This window comes from Octopus sinensis, linkage group LG5 (genome assembly GCF_006345805.1).
Source record: "Octopus sinensis linkage group LG5, ASM634580v1, whole genome shotgun sequence".
NCBI classification, from domain to species: Eukaryota; Metazoa; Mollusca; class Cephalopoda; order Octopoda; family Octopodidae; genus Octopus; species Octopus sinensis.
In genome coordinates this window covers 24,252,614-24,276,882 of record NC_043001.1, presented here as the reverse complement: position 1 = coordinate 24,276,882, position 24,269 = coordinate 24,252,614, and the positions used below count along the sequence as shown (strand labels likewise).

The 24,269-nt window shown below is 35.7% G+C and overlaps 1 long non-coding RNA gene across 1 annotated transcript; it reads right to left on the bottom strand.

The window, feature by feature from the left end:
* Positions 1 to 643: 643 nt before the first annotated feature.
* Positions 644 to 23,859, bottom strand: LOC118763485. Its single transcript, XR_004999243.1, has 3 exons — positions 23,779 to 23,859; positions 7,971 to 7,980; positions 644 to 653 (listed from the first exon to the last, which is right to left on the bottom strand). It is a non-coding gene; the product is annotated as an uncharacterized LOC118763485 (long non-coding RNA).
* Between the last annotated feature and the right edge of the window lie 410 nt (positions 23,860 to 24,269).

Below are 24,269 nucleotides of genomic sequence, written 5' to 3'. Positions count from 1 at the left end.
TTTGCCGAACCGCTAATGTACGGGGATGTAAACACACCAGCATTGGTTGTCAAAGTATGTTGGAGGGACAAACACAGACACACAAACATACACACACACACACACCACACACACACACACATATATATATATATATATATATATATACACACATATATACCATGGGCTTCTTTCAGTTTCCGTCTAGCAAATCCACTCACAAGGCTTTGGTTGGCCCAAGGCTATAGTAGAAGACACTTGCCCAAGGTGCCATGCAGTGGGACTGAATGCAGAACCATGTGGTTGGTAAGCAAGCTACTTACCACACAGCCACTCCTACTCAAATATATATTCACATTCATTCTTCTATGAACACTAAACTACTTTTACACACGCATAGATTTATTCACCTGTTCACTACAAGCAAATTTATATAACTTTACGGTTGTATGAGTAAAGTATTAACCACCAAAAGATATATGCTCAAACATTACCACGAGCTGGCAGAATCGTTAGCACGCCGGGCGAAATACTCAGCAGTATTTCGTCTGTCGTTACGTTCTGGGTTCAAACACCGCCGAGGTCGACTTTGCCTTTCATCCTTTCGGGGTCGATAAATTAAGTACCAGTTACGCACTGGGGTCGATATAATCGACTTAATACCTATGTCTGTCCTTGTTTGTCCCCTCTGTGTTTAGCCCCTTGTGGGCAATAAAGAAATAAGTTAATGGTACTAACAATTTAATAAAACAGAATTACTGCTTGCAATAATCTTGTGGTGTCTACTTAGATATTCATGAACTTATCTTTTGAAGAGAAGGTGCTTTAGCCATGCAGAAACAGCGCTAACTTTGATTGATTGTTCAGTACCCTTTCAACAAAACAATTTGTGTTTTTTATCTTATCAGTCATTTTTGATTTATCTATGGATGGGTGTTTGGCTGGAACCATAGAATTCCAATTACATTCTTTATCGTCATCGTTTTAGCATTCACTTATTTATGCTTGCATGAGTCAGATAGATTTCATTGTAGAAGATGCCCTGCCGGTCATCCACCCTAATTAGTTTCCAAGCAATGTAATATTTCCCTTTGACCAGACATGGTTTTGTGTTAGACTGGAAAGGAGAGAAATTAGTTAAATAATGTTGACACATGTTTGTAACAATCACATGATGTCAAGACGAAGAGGAGGGACAAACGCATACTCATTACTATCATATATATGTAGATATACATACATACATGGAGGCACATGGCCTAGTGCTTATAGCAGCAGACTCACGGTCAAGGGATCATGGGTTCGAATCTCAGACCGGGCGATGTGTGTGTTTATGAGAGAAACACCTAAGCTCCACGTGGCTCCAGCAGAAGGTAATGGCGAACTTTTGCTGACTCTTTCGCCACAACTTTAGCGCCCCGTCCAGGTGGGGAACGTATACGCCAAGGAAACTGGGAAACCGGTCCTAATGAGTCAGGCATGGCTCGAGAAGGAACAAACAATACATACACACACAACACATCATATTTCTTTGAATTTCCATTTTCTAAATCCACTCACAAAGCATTGATTAGCATGGTGCAGACATTTTGCCAAGGTGCCAAGCAGTAACACTGAACCTGAAACCACATGGTTGGAAAACAAATTCCTTAACCACACAGCCATGCCTATGATAAAATGTATTAACATTACATAATTTTACTCTCATTTCATTTCTTAAAAAAATATAAACAAAAGAAACTCAGAAATAAATACTTGTGACTTCCATGACTATATTCGTTGTTTTACCTTCATAATGAAATTGTTTCAGACTGTCTGACTAATTAAAAGTTCTCTTCCAGTTTCCTTCTTGAGAGGTTTGCAATAACAAAACATTTTTCTCTAAAACAGTGGCACTCTACCATTTTTTGCCTATGGAACCTTTCGATTACTATGTTACTCTTGTGGATCCCCGTATTCTTTCAATGTTTAAAAAACAGGTTTTATAGAAACTTCTTTTAAAATTCTTATTTTGTAAGAAGCCCGTCATATATATGTATATATATATATATGTATGTGTGTGTATATGTTTGTGTGGCTGTGTTTGTCCCCCCAACATCACTTGACAACCGATGCTGGTGTGTTTACGTCCCCGTAACTTAGCGGTTTGGTAAAAGCAACCAATAGAATAATTACTAAGCTTCCAAAGAATAAGTCCTGGGGTTGATTTGCTTGACTAAAGGCGGTGCTCCAGCATGGCCACAGTCAAATGACTGAAACAAGCAAAAGAGTAAAAGAGATAAGTTGAACGATGTAAAATGTTAGAGAAAGAAACCTGTTTCTTACAATAAATGTATCCTAAGCAAAGTTTTGTCATGGATCCTTAATATACTGCTGTGTGTTCCCAATTCAGTATTTTGCTTGTGTGGACCCCCCAAAATCTTATATGACCCACAGGGGTCATGTGGACTCTGACTGAGAATCACTTGTCTAGACCAAGAAACCAGTTTCATATCAAGGTACCGTTGAATAAATTATGATATCAGTTTAGCTCATAAATTTTAATTTCTTATACAGGTACAAAATATTAAGATGGAATGTTGAGGAATTCATGTCTTTTACAAACTAATTTAAGATATAAGTGAAATTAAACCATTTCAATGAGATATTGAAATGTGGTCTATGACCTTACTTAGCTGTGCTTGCCTTTATTATATGATACCACCTCTTAATTTGCAGATAATGATGGTTAATATCAAATTCTAGGAGTAGCTTGGCAAATAACCAAGAAATTATTTTTGGCACAAACTTTTAACTAATTACGTTTTTTGTGAAAAAAATTCTTCTCTTTAACACTCACATGACCTTATAAAATAGACTCTCTCTGTTTTAATTAATTTTTTAAAATAATAGGTGCATGCATGGCAGAGTGGTAAGAAACTTGCTTCCCAACCATATTGTTATGGGTTCAGTTACACTGTGTGGCACCTTGGGCAAGTGTCTTCTACCATAGCGTTGGGCTGACCAAAGCTTTATGAGTGGATTTAGTAGACAGAAACTGAAAGAAGACTGTTGTGTATATATATATATATATATATATATATAGTTAATCCAAACATGAAAACACTAAGAGAAAACACAACAACGTGGGGACGTCCCCCCCCACACACACACACACCGTCCAATGGACAGTGCTGAATTGTCAAACATTTAAAACACATTTTCTCAAAACAACTTGTCCGACCGTCCCATAGGCCTCCCCTTTGAGACACACTGATTTAACCTAAATTTGAGACACCAGCAAAAGAAGAAATAAAGATAGACAAATGCACGTTCCCACGGCTTTATCGATCGCATTCTCACCTGGAATCGATTTTTGTAATTTTATAATTTTTCAAGACTTATTCATGCCCTGATACCGTCGGTGTCTACATATCAAATTTGAGCGCAATCGGATGGAGGACGCCCGAGATCCTAGAAGACACACAGACAGAACGGATTTTATATAATAGATATATATATGTATATGTAACTTAGTAGTTCAGCCAAACAGACCAATAGAATAAGTACTAGACTTATAAAGAATAAATCCTGGGGTTGAATTTTTCAACTAAAAACCCTTTACGGTGGTGCTCCAGTATGGCAACAGTCAAATGACTGAAAGAAGGAAAAGAGTTAAATAATAAAAGGAAATATTTGTAGAATTTAGTAAAATAACTAACCTTTTTTTAATTAAGCCAGTTTGGAACATGACAAAAAATTATTACGTGTTATTAAAGTTTTAACATACATCTGTACAATTTAAAATGTAATTTTGTGCTATAGAACCAGAGGCAGTCTCAGACAAGTTGCTGTCCAAAGGAATAAAGGACAAATGGCAAATTTTCTCAGTTATTTTGTAAATGTTGTTTGAAAATGTAATTTATAATAGATATATGAGAAAGCAACTATTGCTTCATTTTGCCTTTGAAACAAACTGTAAGATTTATTTCATTTTTATTTCCGTAATTTTCCAAACTTGCTCAACATGCATGTGAAATACTGTTGGGATAAGATAGTTCCAAGTATATTTTCATTAGAATACTATTGGGACATTTTTGTCCCACGTTCGAAAATCATGTGTAGCGATAAAAAAAGCTTAGATTTTAATTATGGCAAATAATAAAGGTCTAAAATGAAATAAAAACTGCAAAAGTCAGAGTGAAAGGCTTAAAGAAAGGAATAATATTGATCGATATTACCTTCTTTGGGAGATGAGCTAATAATCCTAATTTGGTTCTGGCTTACATGCAGTGATATTGCTCTTGACAAAAACATGTATGTCACAATAGTCACGTTTTTCTCTCCTTTTTTTCTTAGCAATAAGTAGACAGATATTTTTAATAAATGAAGATTTAAGGAGAAATACTACAAGCATTTTCCCCATAATTCCTTCCAGAAGTTTTCTGCAAATTTCTAATATTATATCCAATCTGACAATTTCTTTTTAGTTTTTGTAGTTCTTCACAGACAACGGTCCCAGAGTCCCAATTATTTTGTTGTTGGGATGATTTGAGAAAAAACTGAAGGGTCTGGCATGGACACAAAATAATAATGGCTACCTCTCTATTAGATAAGGAGTTCATTATGTTAAAGTAAGTAAAAGGCAAAAAGTAATTAGAAGTTAGAGATTGAAAGGTGTAGGAGTGGCTGTGTGGTAAGTAGTTTGCTTACCAACCACATGGTTCCGGGTTCAGTGGCACCTTAGGTGTCTTCTACTATAGCCTCGGGCCGACCAAAGCCTTGTGAATGGATTTGGTAGAGGGGAAACTGAAAGAACCCGTCGTATATATGTGTGCGTATGTATATATATATATATATATATATATATGTATGTATGTATGTATGTGTGTGTATATGTTTGTGTGTCTGTGCTTGTCCCCCCAAAATCGATTGACAACCAATGCTGGTGTGTTTACATCCCTGTAACTTAGCGGTTCGGCAAAAGAGACTGATAGAATAAGTACTAGGCTTTCAAAGAATAAGTCCTGGGGTAAAATAGCTCGATCAACAAAAGGCGGTGCTCCAGCATGGCCACAGTCAAATAACTGAAACAAGTAAAGGAGTAAAAGAGTAATCTATAAATATTGGCTTCAAATTTTGGCACAAGGCCAGCAAATTTGGAGGAGGAGGTAAGCCCATTACATCTACGCCAGTGCTCAACAGGTACTTATTTTGTCAACCCTGAAAGGATGAAAGACAAAGCCAAAACCCTGGCAGAATTTTGAACATAAAGATAGCTGTACTGCTAAGCATTTTGCTCAGTAAGTTCATAATTCTGACTGCTTGCTGCCTTCTTACAATCTATAAATTTTGGTTTCAAAATTTGGCAAAAAACCGGTAAGTTTTGGGGAAGGGGCAGTTGATTACATCAACCCCAGTGCTTAACCGGTTCTCATTTTATTGATCCCAAAAAGATGAAAGGTAAAAATCAACCTCAGAAGACTTTGAACTCACAATGTAAAGACAGACAAAATACTGATAAGCACTTTGTCCACGATACTCTTTACTCTCTTTCAGTCATTTGACTGTGGCCATGCTGGAGCACCACCTTTAGTCGAGCAAATTGACCCCAGGACTTATTCTTTGTAAGCCCAGTACTTATTCTATCAGTCTCTTTTGCTGAACCACTAAGTTACGGGAACATAAACACAACAGCATCGTTTGTTAAGAGATGTTAGGGGGACAAACAGACACACAAACATATACACACACACATACATATAGTTATACATATATACAACAAGCTTCTTTCAGTTTCCATCTACCAAATCCACTCACAAGGTTTTGGTCGGCCCAAGGTATAGTGGAAGACACTTGACGAAGGTGCCACGCAGTGGGACTGAACCCGGAACCATGTGGTTGGTAAGCAAGCTACTTACCACACTGTCACAATTCTGCCAGCTTGCTGCCTATTTACATTCTATAAATATTCTTTTCTACTCTAGGCACAACGCCCAAAATTTTTGGAGAGGGGGCCAGTTGATTAGATCTACCCTAGTACACGACTGGTACTTAATTTATCGACCCCAAACTGATTAAAGGCAAAGTTGACCTTGGTGGAATTTGAACTCAGAACGTGAAGACCAATGAAATACTGCTAAGTATTTCGCCCGGCATGCTAATGTTTCTGCCAGCTCGCTGCCTTACGTTCTATAAATATTGAGAACCATTTGTTTAGTTTATTACATTGCATAACATTGTATAACTTGATATACAGTCATGTTTTCTAGTATAATTATATATAATACTAGCAGTACTAATGATTCAAAGACATTCTGAAAACATCTAAATTCTACATTTTAATTATGTCATCAGACACTGACATTCAACAGGTGATAATACATAATATATTTTTATTATACAATGACAGAGGAAAAGTGTGTGTACATTACAACACATAAGTTAACATCTGTTGAGAATAATAGCAGAGAAGTGATGGAAACTAGTGTAGAAGGAGAATGAATTGAGGAAGGAAACCTACTCAGAGAAGATCCAAGTGGGCACAGAATCTGCAGGAAATCTTACCAGGAAAAGAAATTCTTCATTCTGAGAATACTTCCACAGCTCTAAACTATGCAAGCGCTAATTCTTTTATCCAACTACTTTCTTTTCTCCTCCATATGAACCTACCTGTCTTTTTTTTTCTGTCAATTTTCTTTTAAATATTTTTCTAAACTGCTCTAAAATGCCCTAAAATGTACACCTAGAGATGCTATGTGTAAAAACTAAAGACTACTTCTATACTTAGAATGCTTCAGGTTATTCTTTGACAACAATCTCAGTTTGTTTTTAGCACATAGTTCTCTTATTTCTTTACTACCCACAAGAGGCTACACACAGAGGGAATATACAAGGACAGCCAAATGGATTAAGTCAATTACATTGATGGAAGGCAAAGTTGACCTCGGCGGAATTTGAACTCAGAACGTAACAGCAGACGAAATACTGATTTCTATACTACCCACAAGGGGCTACACACAGAGGGAACAAACAAGGACAGACAAGCAGTTTAAGTCAATTACATCGACCCCAGTGTGTAACTGGTACTTAATTTATCGACCCCGAAAAGATGGAAGGTAAAGTTGACCACGGTGGAAATTGAACTCAGAATGTAACGGCAGACGAAATACTGCTAAGCATTTCGCCCGGTGTGCTAACGTTTCTGCCAGCTCGCCGCCTTTTAGCACATAGTTCTCTTATTAAACACCAGTTGTTGATGATGATGATGATGATGTAAATTTCAGACATGGCTATTTGACTAAAATTTGGTTCGTATACACATGGTTCCAGATTTCATATGCACATAATGATACCTGGTTGATCCTTCCAGTAGTCGTATGGATGTCTCAAAGATTAAGCCATGCAAATGTAAGACCTTGCCATCAATGAAAAGTGAAACTGCAAATTATTAATAATTAGGTCTAATCCTTAGAACTATATTCCTCGGTGCCTGGTGAGTTAATTACTGTGGTAACTCTAGAGCACACATGTTTTATGCCCAAACTGACTAACTCAGGCCTCTCACACTTACCTACAATGTTATTCTAAAAATAAGCAATCACATCATCGAAATCTGAAAGCTACAAGATCATCATCATTGTTTAACGTCCGTTTGCCATGCTAGCATGAGTTGGACGGTTCAACCGGGGTCTGGGAAGCCAGGAAGCTGCACCAGGTTCCAGTCTGATCTGGCAGTGTTTCTACAGCTTGATACCCTTCCTAACGCCAACCACTCCGTGAGTGTAGTGGATGCTTTTTACGTGCCAGAGAAGGCTGGCAATGGCCATGATCGGTTGGTGCTTTTTACATGCCGGTGGCACGTAAAGATAATGTGATATATTCAGAACAATGTGAACAAATAAGCAATACATTTGATGGAGTGATCTGAATTGCTAAGAGGATATATATACATACACATACATACTATAACTTCCATCCAGTTTCTGATAACCAAATTCTACACATAAGACATTAGTCAGCCTGAGGTTAGAAAAGGTAGAAGACACTTGTCCAAAATTCTATGCAGTGCAACAAAACCTATTTATATATACTTATATACTAATACATATCATCTATACAGAAATACAAAAAAAAACACCATTATGAATATGTATTTACATACACATATTAGGACATACAAATATTGTTTATTCAGAGAGAGAGAGAGGATTCAGAGAGAGAAAATATTGTTTATTCAGAGAGTGGGGGAGGGGGAGAGGAGGGGGAGGAGGAAAGCAAAATAAAACAGTAGGCAGAAATTCTAAGAGCATCAGACTGGTTACAAAGATAAATTCACTTTCCAAGTATCAGTAATATAAGCATGGACAACTTTGCCATTGATGTGCAATTTTTTTTTTTTAAAGAGAACTTTTCTCCATGAATTAATACTCTTATGTTTTGCCAACAAACCCCCACTGGAAAATAATATCTAAAACGTCTGAATATGACACACCAACCAACAGAATATTGATCTACCAGAGAACACTGGTTTCAGAGAAACTGTTATTTATCATTCAAGCCTACATTAAAGAAAGTTAATATCTGAATAGAAACAAAATTATATTATATTCACACCTTCTAAAAGGCCAAATATTTATGAAAGGAAATTAGCTCATGGCTTCTGCTTGTTTTCTTCTTGAAACAAGAGAAACATGTCTTTTCAAAATGCAATGCTACATGCATTTTTAATTATTTCTCTGTGTAACAATCACTGCTAATGCTACTAATGGCTTGCTACCTGCTACTAACCTTCATTTAATATATACTATTTAATGTGGCACATAAAAACACCATCCGAGCGTGGCCGTTCGCCAGCCTCGTCTGGCACCTGTGTCGGTGGCACATAAAATCACCCACTACACTCTCGGAGTGGTTGGCGTTAGGAAGGGCATCCAGCTGTAGAAACACTGCCAGATCTGACTGGCCTGGTGCAGCCTTCGGGCTCCCCAGACCCCAGTTGAACCGTCCAACCCATGCTAGCATGGAAAACGGACGCTAAATGATGATGATGATGATGATGATAGGTGCAGGAGTGGCTGTGTGGTAAGTAGCTTGCTAACCAACCACATGGTTCCGGGTTCAGTCCCACTGCGTGGCATCTTGGGCAAGTGTCTTCTGCTATAGCCCCGGGCCGACCAATGCCTTGTGAGTGGATTTGGCAGACGGAAACTGAAAAGAAACCTGTCGTATATATGTATATATATGTGTGTGTGTGTGTGTTTGTGTGTCTGTGGTTGTCCCCCTAGCATTGCTTGACAACCGATGCTGGTGTGTTTATGTCCCCGTCACTTAGCGGTTCGGCAAAAGAGACCGATAGAATAAGTACTGGGCTTACAAAGAATAAGTCCCGGGGCTGATTTGCTCAACTAAAGGCGGTGCTCCAGCATGGCCGCAGTCAAATGACTGAAACAAGTAAAAGAGTAAAAGACTATGTCTACTGAAATTAATCTCATTAAAGGCTCACAGGTAACAAGTGAAGGGGTGCTGAAAACTTCCAAGTTCTTTTACATGGCTTAGAAAAACTGAAGGACTGCCACAATAAGTGTATGAATCTGAGAGGGGAATATGTCAAATAAAACCATAATTAACTGATCCTTCTATATTTTCTTTTACCCAAAGCCAGGAACTTTTCAGCATGCCCTTGTATACACTAGAGAACCCAAATTATGTAGGGATGTAAATTTTTATACTTTAACTACTTGTAAAATATATGGCAAAATATATTTTATAAATGCTAATAAATGAATTAAAAATAATTGTTAATAATTGGTTAACAATTAAACTTAAAATATAAACTTGGTTTATATTTTAAAATGAGGAAAGTTCTTTATTAATTTTTTATTTTTCTGTCAAATATCTACACATTGCTATAATGGGAAAAGTTTAAAATTTTGGCTGTCAAATTCCTGCACAAGTGAAAGAAAATGCTTCCAAAAACAGACAGAATTGCAAAAACTACAAACGACAGTATTTTAAAAGAATTGAAGAAAATTAGTACAAAAATATTGATATTAACTGAAGAATTGGATAATCCTCATTGCTTCACTAGAGCAGTCAACGAAGATGTAAAAAGATTAAATTCTGAGTGGCTGTGTTAGAATATGTGCCAACTTTCATAAAACTTCAGAAACTGTATTTTTTAATCAAACAGTACAGCAAAACAGACAAACAACAGATTTAGATGAAATCATTCATCAGTAAAATAATTTTGATTAAAAGTTGTATTGACCACATCTGGAACAAAAACATAGAAGCACACAAATTTACATTTTGGAATAAAGTTAAGAACAACAACAGAGCTGATATATACAAATGATGGGTGAACTTAACACCAATAATTCTTCCAAGAAAATCTCAGATCAAGCCAATAAAAAATGAACCAAAACAACAACAACTTCAAGAAAGGATATCTCTTGGCAAATTTGAAATGTATGTAGAATTATTAAGATTATTTGAAATGTATATAGAATTTGAAATGTATATAGAATTATTAAGATTATGAGCAAAGACTAATGCAGAAAAATATAGGGGAATTGATGAGGAAATTTATGAGGAATATTCAAGAAAGTAGAAGGAATACATTTTTTTTTTGAAAACATGTGAAAACTATGGAAATGAAGAAATTATTTCATGATGTAGGTGGAAGAAAAGTGATGATTGGTTCTGCAGTTTCAAAGAAGAATTTTTTTAAAAATGTCTTTCAGAAAATCCATTTATGAAAAAAATTACAATTAAGTTATATACAGAAGCTGTAAAACAAACATCAAATAAATCAAATTTTAGGAATTTGGAACAGAAAATGGTAAAATTTTCAAAACAAATACAAGTATTTCATTTAATAGAAACCAACCTGAATATGGATTTAATAGAAACCAACCCAGATACAGCATTGCATGCAAGTCAAGAAATAAAAATCAACTGTTGTCCAGAAGAGAAGAATATTCTTCAGGGTCTTACTTGTGAAATACGTTTGAAAATCAGTGGTGGAAAAATAATTTTGAAAATACATTAATGAAAATCAACTTTGTAAGTAGCTACAACAGGCGCAGGAGTGGCTGTGTGGTAAGTAGCTTGCTTACCAACCACATGGTTCTGGGTTGAGTCCCACTGCATGGCACCTTGTGCAAGTGTCTTCTACTATAGCCTTGGGCCAACCAAAGCCTTGTAAGTGGATTTGGTAGATGGAAACTGAAAGAAGCCCGTCGTATATATGTATATATATATATGTTTGTGTGTCTGTGTTTGTCCCCCCCAACATCACTTGGTAACTGATGCTGGTGTGTTTACATTCCCGTAACTTAGCAGTTTGGCAAAAGAGACCGATAGAATAAGTACTAGGCTTACAAAGAGTAAGTCCTGGGATCGACTAAAGGTGGTGCTCCAGCATGGCCACAGTCAAATGACTGAAACAAGTAAAAGAGTATAAGAGAGTAGGCAACATAATTCTATTGATTACAATAGTGGATATAGGTGTAACACATATCTAGCAAATTGAAACTTTCGAAACCATTTCTTAGATCTTGTCAAAAGGAATAGAGACACCAGATGGAACAACCAAAGACATAAGAAACCAAAAGTTTTAAATATATCCAATAAAATAACAATAATAGAACAAATAAAAGCACTTCCAAAGTGGTCTAAACTTGACACCAGCTCAACAAAATTTGAACCTCAATCAAAACAAAGATAATATCACAGACATGCTGAAAACTAAAACTTATAGAAGAGTTGTTTGATAAAGGCAATGATGATGACTCTCTCATCAGAAATAAAAGAAAATATCATCCACTAAACTGTAGAAATAGAGAACTTGATAATTTCTATGGTCATATCACTTATTTTCCATATGTTTCTGTAAAAACATAGTGTTTGTTCTAATTTCAGTGCAAAAGAATGTATAAAAATATGAATGTGTTGAAAACTGATTCAAAACTAGCTATAAAAGAAGCTAATAAAAGAAGTACTGTGGTTGTAATGGACATAGACTATTGTGAAAATTTCACAATATCCATACTTGAGTACATCAGCTGTTATGTGAATGTCATCTACTACAATCAGTAGAAATTAATGCAAAACTTAATGACACACTCAATTCATACAATAAAGAATATGACCACTTAACCACCACAAAAATTATAAACTTCTCTATTTCTACAATTTAATGGATAGTATTTTCTTTTATTTCTGACTAGAGGTTCATCATTACTGCCTTTATCAAACAGCACTTCAATAAGTTTTAGTTTTCAGGACGTCTGTAATATTATCTTTGGTTTGATCGAGGTTCCAATTATGATATACTAAAAGTAAAACAAACAAATTTTATGAACTGCCAAAATTTCACAAAATTATTTTCTTGCTTAAATATTCTTCACCTAAGAGTTTTAAAATCATGACTAATAGTTACAAGGCCGTCATGTAAAATTCATTAGTTGAGCAATTTCTTATACATATTACTAAAACAATATTTGAAGTATATACAGAGCTACATAAGACACGACTTGGATATGTTAAACCATCTTCCATATATAACAAATGAAGAAACCTAAAGAGGTCTTTTGATGTGGCCAACTTGTTTCAAATACTCTGCAATAAAAGCAATATATTTCTGCCTTAATGAATATCCTCATGAGTTACCAGGCTGCTTATAAAAAGAATTTATAATTGAAGGTTTTCAATTTACTCTACAAAATTATTTAAAAAATTTTGACCAACTAATATATAGACAAAAATTAGGAATGGCAATGGGAACCAGTATACCCCCAATGTATGCAAATATACTAATGGTCTACCTTGAGATTAAGCTGAAACATAGAAGTAAGATAGAGGCCTCTGGCCTAGTGAATCCTGTTAATATGTCCAGCCTGAGCAAATATGGAAAGTGGATGTAAAAATGATGATTGGTTAAGAAGTTTGCTTCCCCACCACGGTTTGGGTCCAGTCCCACTGTGTAGAAACTTATACTAGTGTCACCCATTGTAGTCTTAGTCAGACTAAAAGCCTTGTGAGTGGATTTCATAGCTGGAGACTGAGTTAGCAGGTATATATTATATTAGAGGAAAAGGGACAACAAAAACCAAGGCAGGACAGGTATCTCAAGTCATTTAGAATATTTAATTAGGGTAAGGTAAATTTGAAGTCTTACAGCTGTTTATATATATACATTGAAGACACATGGTTTAGTGGCTAGAGTGTTGCCCTTATGATTGCGAGAACATGGTTTTAATTCCTAGATCGGGTAATGCATTGTTTTATAGAGCAAAGTACTTCATTTCATGTTGTTCTGTGATCATTTCGACATCTGACATGTGGAACCCAGTTACACCTGTACAAGTAATGTTGATTTGATGGAGGGAGTGAGCTTATGCCTACACAAATAAACAAACGATGTCATCATACGAATGGGCATTTTGTTTACAAAGATCACACACACCAGACTTTGTCAAACATATTGTATCAAGTGAAATATGAAACATTTGTGAATTTGAGTTAAAATTTTTTTGTATGTATACAGTAATTCATATGCTTAAATCATATAGTATCTTTAAAAATTAAAACACACACATCAAAAGCACACACACACGAGTACACATGTTTGCATGCATACACATGTGTACATATGCTTGCATGCACACATACATGTACACTCATATGCACACATATACACAAATATATTGAAAAGATAGTTTGAATTATAGACCTATTTTCTTGGTTTGATACACATTCCTATCAAATCTATTCCTATAGAGCAAAACAATTTGATGAAGGAGTTGATGGCAAAAGAACTTTAAAAGTTAAGTTGGCAATTTTCAGCTGCTATCAACCAGCAAAGAAAAAGGAAGTTAAAAGCCTTATGAGTTGTCATGACTTGAAAATCTGTTCTTTGTATTGAAGTGATTGAGTGTTTTTGTCTGAAAATTATTTTGCTTGTAATTAGATAGAAGCCATAAAACAGTCTGTTTTCTTTTCAATATAGGAGAAAAGAAAAAGAGCTAATCAAAACATTTGTACTTTCTTGTTGTACGTAACAAAGGTTTCACACACTGTGTCTTGTACATCATAAATGTTAACATAAAATTATGTTGCTTATTGCTTAACATTTTGTGGTTTAAAATGTCGTTTTATAAAGACATTTCTCATTATTTTTTTACCTAATCCTTTTGAATTCCATGAAATTAGAAAACTGAAGTAAAAACACAACCCCACCAATAAAATGTTTCTGGCAAAATGTAACTGGAGAGAAAAAAAATCAGTGACAAAGAAGTTTGGTTTCTAGTATATATATATATATATATAAATATATGTATGTGTGTGTGTGTGTGTGTGTGTGTGTATAAAGTTAATCCAAACATGAAAACACAAAGAGGAAACACAACAATGTGAAGACGGGGAAGTGTGTGTGTGTGTGTGTGTGTGTGTGTATATGTATATATATGTATATGTATGTATATATATATATATGTATATATATACATGTATATATATATATATGTATATATATATGTATGTATATATATATGTATGTATATATGTATGTATATATGTATATATGTATGTATATATGTATATATATATGTATATGTATGTATATATATGTATATGTATGTATATATATATGTATATGTATGTATATATTTATATATATATATTGATAGATAGATAGATAGATAGATAGATATGTATATATATGTGTGTGTGTGTGTGTGTGTATGCATGTGTTTTTACCCAATACTATTTGACAACCGGTGTTGGTTTGTTTACCTCTCTGTGACTTAGTGGTTTGACAAAACAGACCAATAGAATAGGTACCAGATTTAAAATATAATCCCTGGGATTGATTTATTCCATTAAACCTTTCAAGATAGTGCCCCAGCTTGGCCACAGTCCAATGACAGAAACAAGAGATAATACATAAAGAACATATTTTGAAATATAAAATACTCTTTTTACTCTTTTACTTGTTTCAGTCATTTGACTGTGGCCATGCTGGAGCACCGCCTTTAGTTGAGCAAATCGACCCCAGAACTTATTTTTTGTAAGCCTAGTATTTATTCTATCGTTCTCTTTTGCCGAACCACTAGGTTACAGGGACATAAACACACCAGCATCAGCTGTCAAGAGATGTTGGTGGGACAAACGCAGACACATAAATATATACATGCACATACATATATATACATATATACGACGGGCTTCTTTCAGTTTCCATCTACCAAATCCACTCACAAGGCTTTAGTCGGCCCAAGGCTATAGTAGAAGACACTTGCCCAAGGTGCCACGCAGTGGGATTGAACCTGCATTTTTTTTCCAAAAGACCTCTCAAAATATTCACTCCAGGTCTTATGTATGAAACTGGGCCTCCCATAAGCACTATAAACTTTTTTACTCACATATATGAGCAGCTCAAATTATCACTCACTAGGCTTTGGTCTGCCAGAAGTTATAGTAGAAGATAGTTGCCCAAGGTTCAATGCAGTGGGAGTGAACCCGGAACCATGTGGTTCGTAAGCAAGCTACTTACCACACAGCCACTCCTATGCCTATCTTACTTTTTATTTGATATGATTGTTTCCTGAGTTTGCATAACCGTTTTTCCTCATCTCCTTGCTCTATCATCCCCTCAAAGATGACAAATCCATCTCAAAATCAAAAACTGTCCTAGGCTCTCCAGGTTTTATTTGTTGCATTTTACTTGCAGTTCAGTATTCCATTAATTAACAATTAACAGACTAAGCTCAGTACTCTGTTGATGATTAATCGAATACTGTGCTTATTCTGATAATCAATATTCCATTAAGCTCATTATTCTGTTAATCAATGATTAACAGAATAATCTGTTATTCACTTCACTCAGCCAGAAGGCAACAGATCAATTAACAAAAACCCCAAAATGCAAAACAAATTTATATTTTAAGTTCTAACACACAGAATCTAATAGTAAAAGAAAATATGTTATTTTAATTATTACTGCTTACTATACCTTTAACTAATTAGTCCCAGTTTGACTGAGCTTTGCACACATCAATAAATTTGTTATTTGCTGCTCTAATATAAGACCAACAGCCCTTAGGGGTTTATGAATGATAAATTTGGTGTCTGCTGCTGATGAAGCGTAATGACACAGAACCATGTGTCCAACAGTCTGATGACATCATTCATAGCCCAGTATGGGGTGTTTCCAAGTAAATTATCTGTAAAGAGAATTTCTCCTGAAACAGATTCTGCAGCAGATGTCTTTCTACATTTGAATGTACACACACATGTTAAAAGTAACTGTACAGTACTTTGAAATATTTTTCAATATTGCATCCCAACACATCTTCTTCATCAACCTCTCTCTCTCTCTCTCTTTCTTTTTCTCTCTCTCCTCTCTTTTTTCAACAGAAGTAGTCATGCATCTTCTCTACTGCAAGATACCTGTTTCATCATCATCATCATCATCGTTTAACGTCCGCTTTCCATGCTAGCATGGGTTGGACGATTTGACTGAGGCTGGCAAACCAGATGGCTGCACCAATCTTCAATCTTGATCTGGCAGAGTTTCTACAGCTGGATGCCCTTCCCAATGCCAGCCAGCTGTAGAAACTTTCCCTTAGTTCATACTTTATCCTCACATCACAAAACCACCTCCCTCAATACTAGTCTCCACTCAGTTGAAGTGCCTTGTTTTGTAAGTAACTTGGTGACCTCCCCATTGTTGGTGCTGCTTAAAAAGAATCCAGTAAACTCTGTAAAGTGCTTGCATTAGGAAGGGCATCCAGCCATAGAAATCAGGCCCTGCCTTCTACTTCAACTCCAGTCAAACAGTCCAACTCATGCCAATATGGAAGGTGGATGTTAAATGATAATCATGATGCACTCTTGGGGTGGTTGGTATCAGGAAGGGCATCCAGCTGTGGAAACCTTGCTAGATCAGATGGGAGCCTGGTGCAGCCTACTGGCTTGCCAATCCTCAGTCAAACCGTCCAACCCATGCCAGCATGGAAAGCGGATGTTAAATGACAATGATGTCGACGACGATGATGAGGAGGAGGATGATGATGATGACTGAAATTTATACAGAATACAAACCTATCATTTTGAAACTGTTAAAGGGAATCACTTTATTATTTTAGAAGGAATCTTAGTATTGAATGCTTAATCAGAGAGGATGGCCCTCATGTCTGATATCAAAGCAAAACAGTCATTAATTACTTTTATTGAGGAAATTATGTTTATTCATATTTTAATATTTTTACTGAGAACTCAGTTACGTGATACAGACACACTCCGTGTTGATATAGAAACTAATGCATAAATAGTCAATCATCTTGAGATTTTAGTTCAATAAAGCAAGTAATAATAAAGAAAAATTTAAATATTCCACAGACAGAATAAATCTATAACATTTTATAAGCATTACAATAGAAATCAAACTTTTGTTTGTCTTACTAATAACTGAAATATTGACTTAATAGAATGCTTTGCGGAATGTCAACAACTAATGAATAATAATGAAAATTGTGAGTTAATAAATGTTATTATTGAAACCACTTCTACTGCTCTTAAATTGAACATGGTATTAATTATTCAAGAATATATTATTCTAAAGTATGAAATCAATATGTCAGAATACAAGAAATGTAAAATTCAGCTTTGAATTTCATTTACTGCATCCATAACATTACTGTTTTAGGAAGCTTTATATTTTGTTATATTTTATTTGATTTCAACTTATTATCATTTGTTTTCCTTATATGCATGACCTGCAGACAAAATCTGATACCTCACTATTGGATGCCATCCCAGGTATCAATCTACTCTCAATAAATGATGTAGAATTAACATCTATTCTGTTGTTATTGAGTCTGAAGCAAGAATAGTAACATATTCTTCCAAGTGATTTTGGAAGATTTTTTAACTATAACTTAACAAATATATGTGGGAACCATTAGCCTTGTAGACAATATGCCTACTTTTCTATGCCTTGTCATAGAATTCTTTAATAAGAATCGAAGTTCTAATACTCAAGGTGTATAAGGTGGCGAGCTGGCAGAAACGTAAGCACACTGGGCGAAATGCTTAGTGGTATTTTGTCTGTCTTTACGTTCTGAGTTCAAATTCCGCCGAGGTCTACTGTTCCTTTCATCCTCTCGGGGTCAATAAATTAAGTACCAGTTGCGTACTGGGGTTGATGTAATCAACTTATCCCCTCCCCCAAACTTACTGGCCTTATGCCAAAATCTGAAACAAATATTCAAGATATATAATATATGTGCATATGTGTGTGCACATGCATGTGTGTGTGTGCATGCATGTGCACGTGTGAGTGTATGTATATGTATATAGATATATATATATATATGCATGCACCATCTGACTGGCACCTGTGCCAGTGGAATGTTAAATGCACCATCTGAGCGTAATCATTGCCAGGGCCGCCTTACTGGCATTTGTGCCGGTGGCACATGAAAAACAACATTTGAGCGAGGTCGTTGCCAGTGCCACTGGACTGGCTCCTGTGCAGGTGGCACATAAAAAACCCCATTTTAGTGTGGCCATCGCCAGTGCCACCTGACTGGCCCTCATGCCAGTGGTACGTAAAAGCACCCACTACACTCTCGGAGTGGTTGGCATTCTTCCACCCTCTCTCCCTCACAATCTGAGGTAGACATATTTCTCTTCTACCACAAGACACCTTTTCTGTCCCTCAGTACTAATCCCATTTCACTTGAGGAGTTTTGTCCTGCAAATTCCTTGGTGACCTCACTGCTGCTGGTGCCAGTGCCATGTAAAAAGCACCCGGTACACTCTGTAAAGTGGTTGGCATTAGGAAAGACATCCAGCCATAGAAACTATGCCAAAACATCAGAAGAGCTTAGTGCAGTCTTCTGCCAAACCATCCTACCCATGCCAGCATAGAAAGGAGGCGTTAAATGATGATGGTAGTGGTGGTGATGATGATGAAGATGATGATGAAGGTGGTGGTGGTGATGATGATGGTGATGGTGATGATGATGATGGTAATGGTAATGATGGTGATAGTGATGATGATGGTGATGATAATGATGATGGTGATGATGATGATGATGGTAATGGTGATGATGATGATGACTATAATGAGATTGATGGATAATGACGATAAGCCTACAGCAAAAGAAAAACAGTTTTAATCCCCACAAATAAGAGAGAACACTAATAATGCAATTACTTCAAAGTTGAATGAAATATAATCTACAGGAGGTAAACTTTTATGCAAGCATTCTCAGAATTTTTTTTTTTTTCCACTGGTACCAAGAAATGTTTGCTTGCTGTTGATGTAAAGTACTTGGTGGCAGTTTAATATGAAACTTGTGTTTAAAAAGTAGCAATTTGTTGCCAGTAGGTGTATATTTGCATTGGCATTTGTTATGAAAGAAATGCTTTTGTGTCTGTCTAACTTCAGGTAATTTAACAAAGCCTAAGTCATATCATTACATTAGTAAATACTGACATGTGCTGTACGTAAGAAATCAGCTTCTGGCAAATAGAGCTTACCACCTACATTTCCTTTGTTGAGAAAGTAATGAATGCCACTAGAGCCCTTTCCTTTAACAACCAGAATTCTGAATCTGTGTACATATATCATCATCATCATTATCATCATCATCATCATCAGGTGTGGCTGTGTGGTAAGAAGCTGGCAGAAACGTTAGCACGCTGGGCAAAATGCTTAGTGGTATTTTGCCTGCCGTTATGTTCTGAGTTCAAATTCCACCGAGGTTGACTTTGCCTTTTATCCTTTCGAGGTCGATTAAATAAGTACCAGTTACGCACTGGGGTCGATATAATCGACTTAATCCATTTGTCTGTTCTTGTTTGTTCCCTCTGTGTGTAGCACATTGTGGGCAGTAAAGAAATAAGAAGCTTGCTTCTCAGCCACATGGTTTCAGGTTCCAACCCATGCCAGCATGGATAACAGACATCAAATGATGATGATGATGATATATGTGTTGTGAGTGTCTCCTTACATTGCTTGACAACCAGTGTTGGTGTGTTTATGCTCCTGTAACATAGCAGTTAAGCAAAAGAGACCAAACCACTAAGAAACAGGACAGATAGAATAAGTACCAGACTTCAGAAAAAATAAGTACTGGGGTCGATACATTTGACTAGAAATTCTTCAAAGCTGTGTCCCAGAATAGCTGCAGTCTATTGGCTCAAACAAATAAAAATCAAAGGAAAGATCGTCGTTGTCATCATCATCATCTTAACATCTCTTTTCCTTGGTTTGCATGGGTCAGATAAAGTTTATTGAGGCAGATATTCCATGGGCAGATACCCGTCCTGTCACCAACTCTCATTTGTTTCCAAGCAAGCTACTATTTTCCCATGGCCAACATGCTTTTGTTTGCAGAATATTGGAAATTAATGACATTTATTTATGACAATCATGTTACATCAGGACAAGGAGATACAAACACACATTTTAAAATATATATATATATATATATATATATGTAGAGAGTTTTTGAAGTGATGTACAGATATTGTATATTGAGAATAATAAGGTAATCAGAATGTTGGATGAATATATATTTTTATTTATATTTTTACCACTTTCTTGTTATTCTCAATACATATATATATGAATATGATGATGATGATGATATATATATATATATATATATATTATATATATTCCTTGCGGAAAATAACAGCCGAAACTAAATTTAGTACATGGGTAAATATTTATTTCATATATTTTTCGCTTGTTTATTGCTTTGGTTTTGTGTTGAGTTTGATCTGAGAACATAGACTTTTTGTGGAGAATGGTGATTTGACGTCTATATCTAGCATGTTGACTGTCCACTTTTCGTGTTCAGTCCTTAATTGGTATATATAAATATTTTAATCTTCGGATTCTTTCTTTAATATGCTAGACCACTGGTTCTAATTGATAAATATCAATTTTTACCCTAAATTTAATTTTATATAAATATTTGTTCTCTAACCGATAAATTAACTGCTGCTAACTATTAGCTGCAGGCTAGTTTTCTCGGGTCTCATCGCGCCAAAAGTAAAGACATTTGAAATATATATTTCAAATGTAATAGGCCGTACTCCATGCACGCGATATTTCGGTATCGTGTTGGCATTTAGTGCAGCAAATTACATTTTATATGGGACCATGCTGATGATGGCTGCACTTTTCCTTGCGGAAAATAACAGCCGAAACTAAATTTAGTACATGGGTAAATATTTATTTCGTATATTTTTCACTTGTTTATTGCTTTGGTTTTGTGTTGAGTTTGATCTGAGAACATAGACTTTTTGTGGAGAATGGCGATTTGACGTTCACTTTTCGTGTTCAGTCCTTAATTGGTATATATATATATGTATTGGGAATAATAAGAAAGCACTAAAAATGTAAATAAAAATATATATTCATCCAACATTCTGATTAACTTAGTATTCTCAATATACAATATTTGTACATCACTTCAGAAACTCTCTACATATATATATATATATGTGTATAGAAATTAAATATAAATTATAAATAACAAAGTGGGACAAGAACGCAAAAACACACAAAGAGACGACACAAAAAAACAGACGGGTCACTCAAAGCCTCTATACATACATACATAAGAAGGGGTGCTGAAAAGTTCCTGGCATTGAGTAAAAGAAAATACAGGAGGATCAGTTAATTATAATTTTATTCAACATATTCCCCTCTCATACTTATCGCAGTGGTCCTTCAGTTTTTCTAAGCCTTGTACAATAACTCGCGAAGTTGGGCCACAAACCAGGTTTTTCACAATACCCTTCAAGCCAGGAACTTTTAACTTACTAACAAGGCTTTGGTTGGCACAAAGTCAGGGTAGCTGACACTTGCCCAAACTGCTACACTACGAGACTGAACCCAAACCCATGTGACTGGGAAGCAAAATTCTTGACCATGCATATGCACACACACACACACACACACAAGAAACCAAGTTTTAGACTTCACTAAAAAGGGTTGCATTTTATTCAGAGTAGAAAGCAAGACAATATAATGAATGCCTGATGTTAACTACAGAGCTTCAAATTTCAGAGAGCAAGACTTAAAAATTGATTGTGTCTTTCTTCTCTTACAAGTCAATAAAATAAATACCAGTACTCTCTTTTACTCTTTTACTTGTTTCAGTCATTTGACTGTGGCCATGCTGGAACACCACCTTTAGTCGAGCAAATCGACCCCAGGACTTATTCTTTGTAAGCTTAGTACTTATTTTATCGGTCTTTTTCGCCAAGCCGTTAAGTTACAGGGACATAAACACATCAGTATCGGTTGTTAAGCGATGTTGGGGGGACAAACACAGACACACAAACACACACACACACATATATATATCTATACATATATACAACGGGCTTCTTTCAGTTTCCGTCTACCAAATCCACTTACAAGGCTCTGGTCGGCCTGAGGCTATAGTAGAAGACTCTTGCCCGAGGTGCCACGCAGTGGGACTGAACCCACATTTTTTTTTTTCCCAAAAGACCTCTCAAAATATTCACTCCAGGTCTTATGTATGAAACTGGGCCTCCCATAAGCACTATAAACTTTTTTACTCACATATATGAGCTGCTCAAATTATCATGCACCTAATAAGCCCATTTGTCTTTAACCCTTTCGATACCAACCCGGTTGAAACCGGCTCTGGGCTCTGAGTACAAATGTCTCATTTTCATAAGCTTTGAATTAAAATCTTCCACCAAATCTTAGTTACAATTTATGTTCCTAACACTAGCTTAATGATAACTAAGTAATTTTACTAAATTTTTTGTTATATTTAAAGTAATTGAAAAAAACACAGAGCATCTCGAAATAAATACAGTAATAAAAGGGTTAATGCCATCAAATATATTAGTTGACGAGTGATCAGCTCGTGATATAGTGATGCAATTCAGTACTGCATTATCCACCTTTCCATTGTTAAGTATGTTGGTTCAACCAGTAAAAACTTATGCATATTCGTTGTCATACAATTTTTTCATACATTTTCATAAGTATTAATTTCATTGGGGTTACATAGGATTTCCTTTGTTTATCATCTGGATACACTCTACTTTCAATTCATAGTACCATTTTCTTTGACCTATATGAATTGCAGTAATTTAGATTTACCAATAAAATATCCAAGAATTTTTCAGCAGACACAGTCATGAATTTTGATAATCATTATAATGACATGAAATACAACAATACTGATACAATATCTATCTAGAAAGAAAACATCCTCAAGATGGCCAAAAGTGTAGTAGAAAACAGTTAACTGTTCTTATTATTCATTTAATATTGTTGTTGTTTGTTCCTTCTTGAGCCATGCCTGGCTCATAAAGGCTAGTTTCCCGGTTTCCTTGGCATATAGGTTCCCCACCTGGATGGGACGCCGGTCCATCACATGTGAGCTGCAAGATGCAGGAGGAAAGAGTGAGAGAAAGTTGTGGTGAAAGAGTCAGCAGAAGTTTGCCATTACCTTCTAAGTGTGGAGCTTAGGTGTTTCAGTCATAAACACACACACACACATATAATATAGATACATATACATGACGAGCTTCTTTCAGTTTCCGTCTACCAAATCCACTGACAAGGCTTTGGTCGGCCCGAGGGGCTTTAGTAGAAGACACTTGCTGAAGGTGCCATGCAGTGGGACTGAACCTGGAACCATGTGGTTGGTAAGCAAGCTACTTACCACACTTAATTAGGCTAAAATGTTTAGTTTAGAAACATGTATGTATATGTGTATGTATGGATATATACATGTTATTCACTTTTATGTCAAGATTTTGTGACAATAGAGAAGGACCCGGTTTCTAACCTACGTTCAAGGCTCCTTTATTTGAATTTCAACACCAACAAGCTATTTGTGTATGTATGTGTGTATGTTTGCAGTATTTGGAGTCTATGCATGTTTTATGTATGTTCTCTCATGCATATAATTGCATGTTTAGACATACACATATATACTTCAATGTTAAACTCCTGGAAAATTTTACAAATCTTTACAGTTCCATTGATGGAACTTTCTCCCTTTCTGGTTTTGATAAGCCTAGTAATCTGGGTAGAATAACTATAAGTTTCTCAATAGTTCAGTGTAGGTATTCTCTTTCTCACTGATATTTATCTTTATGTATATATGTGTGTATGTATGCATGTATATACCGACATGTACTGTGCGTAAGAAATGTATGTATGAACGTATGTATGTATGTATGCATGCATGTATGTATGGATGGATGGATGGATCAATACATACATATAT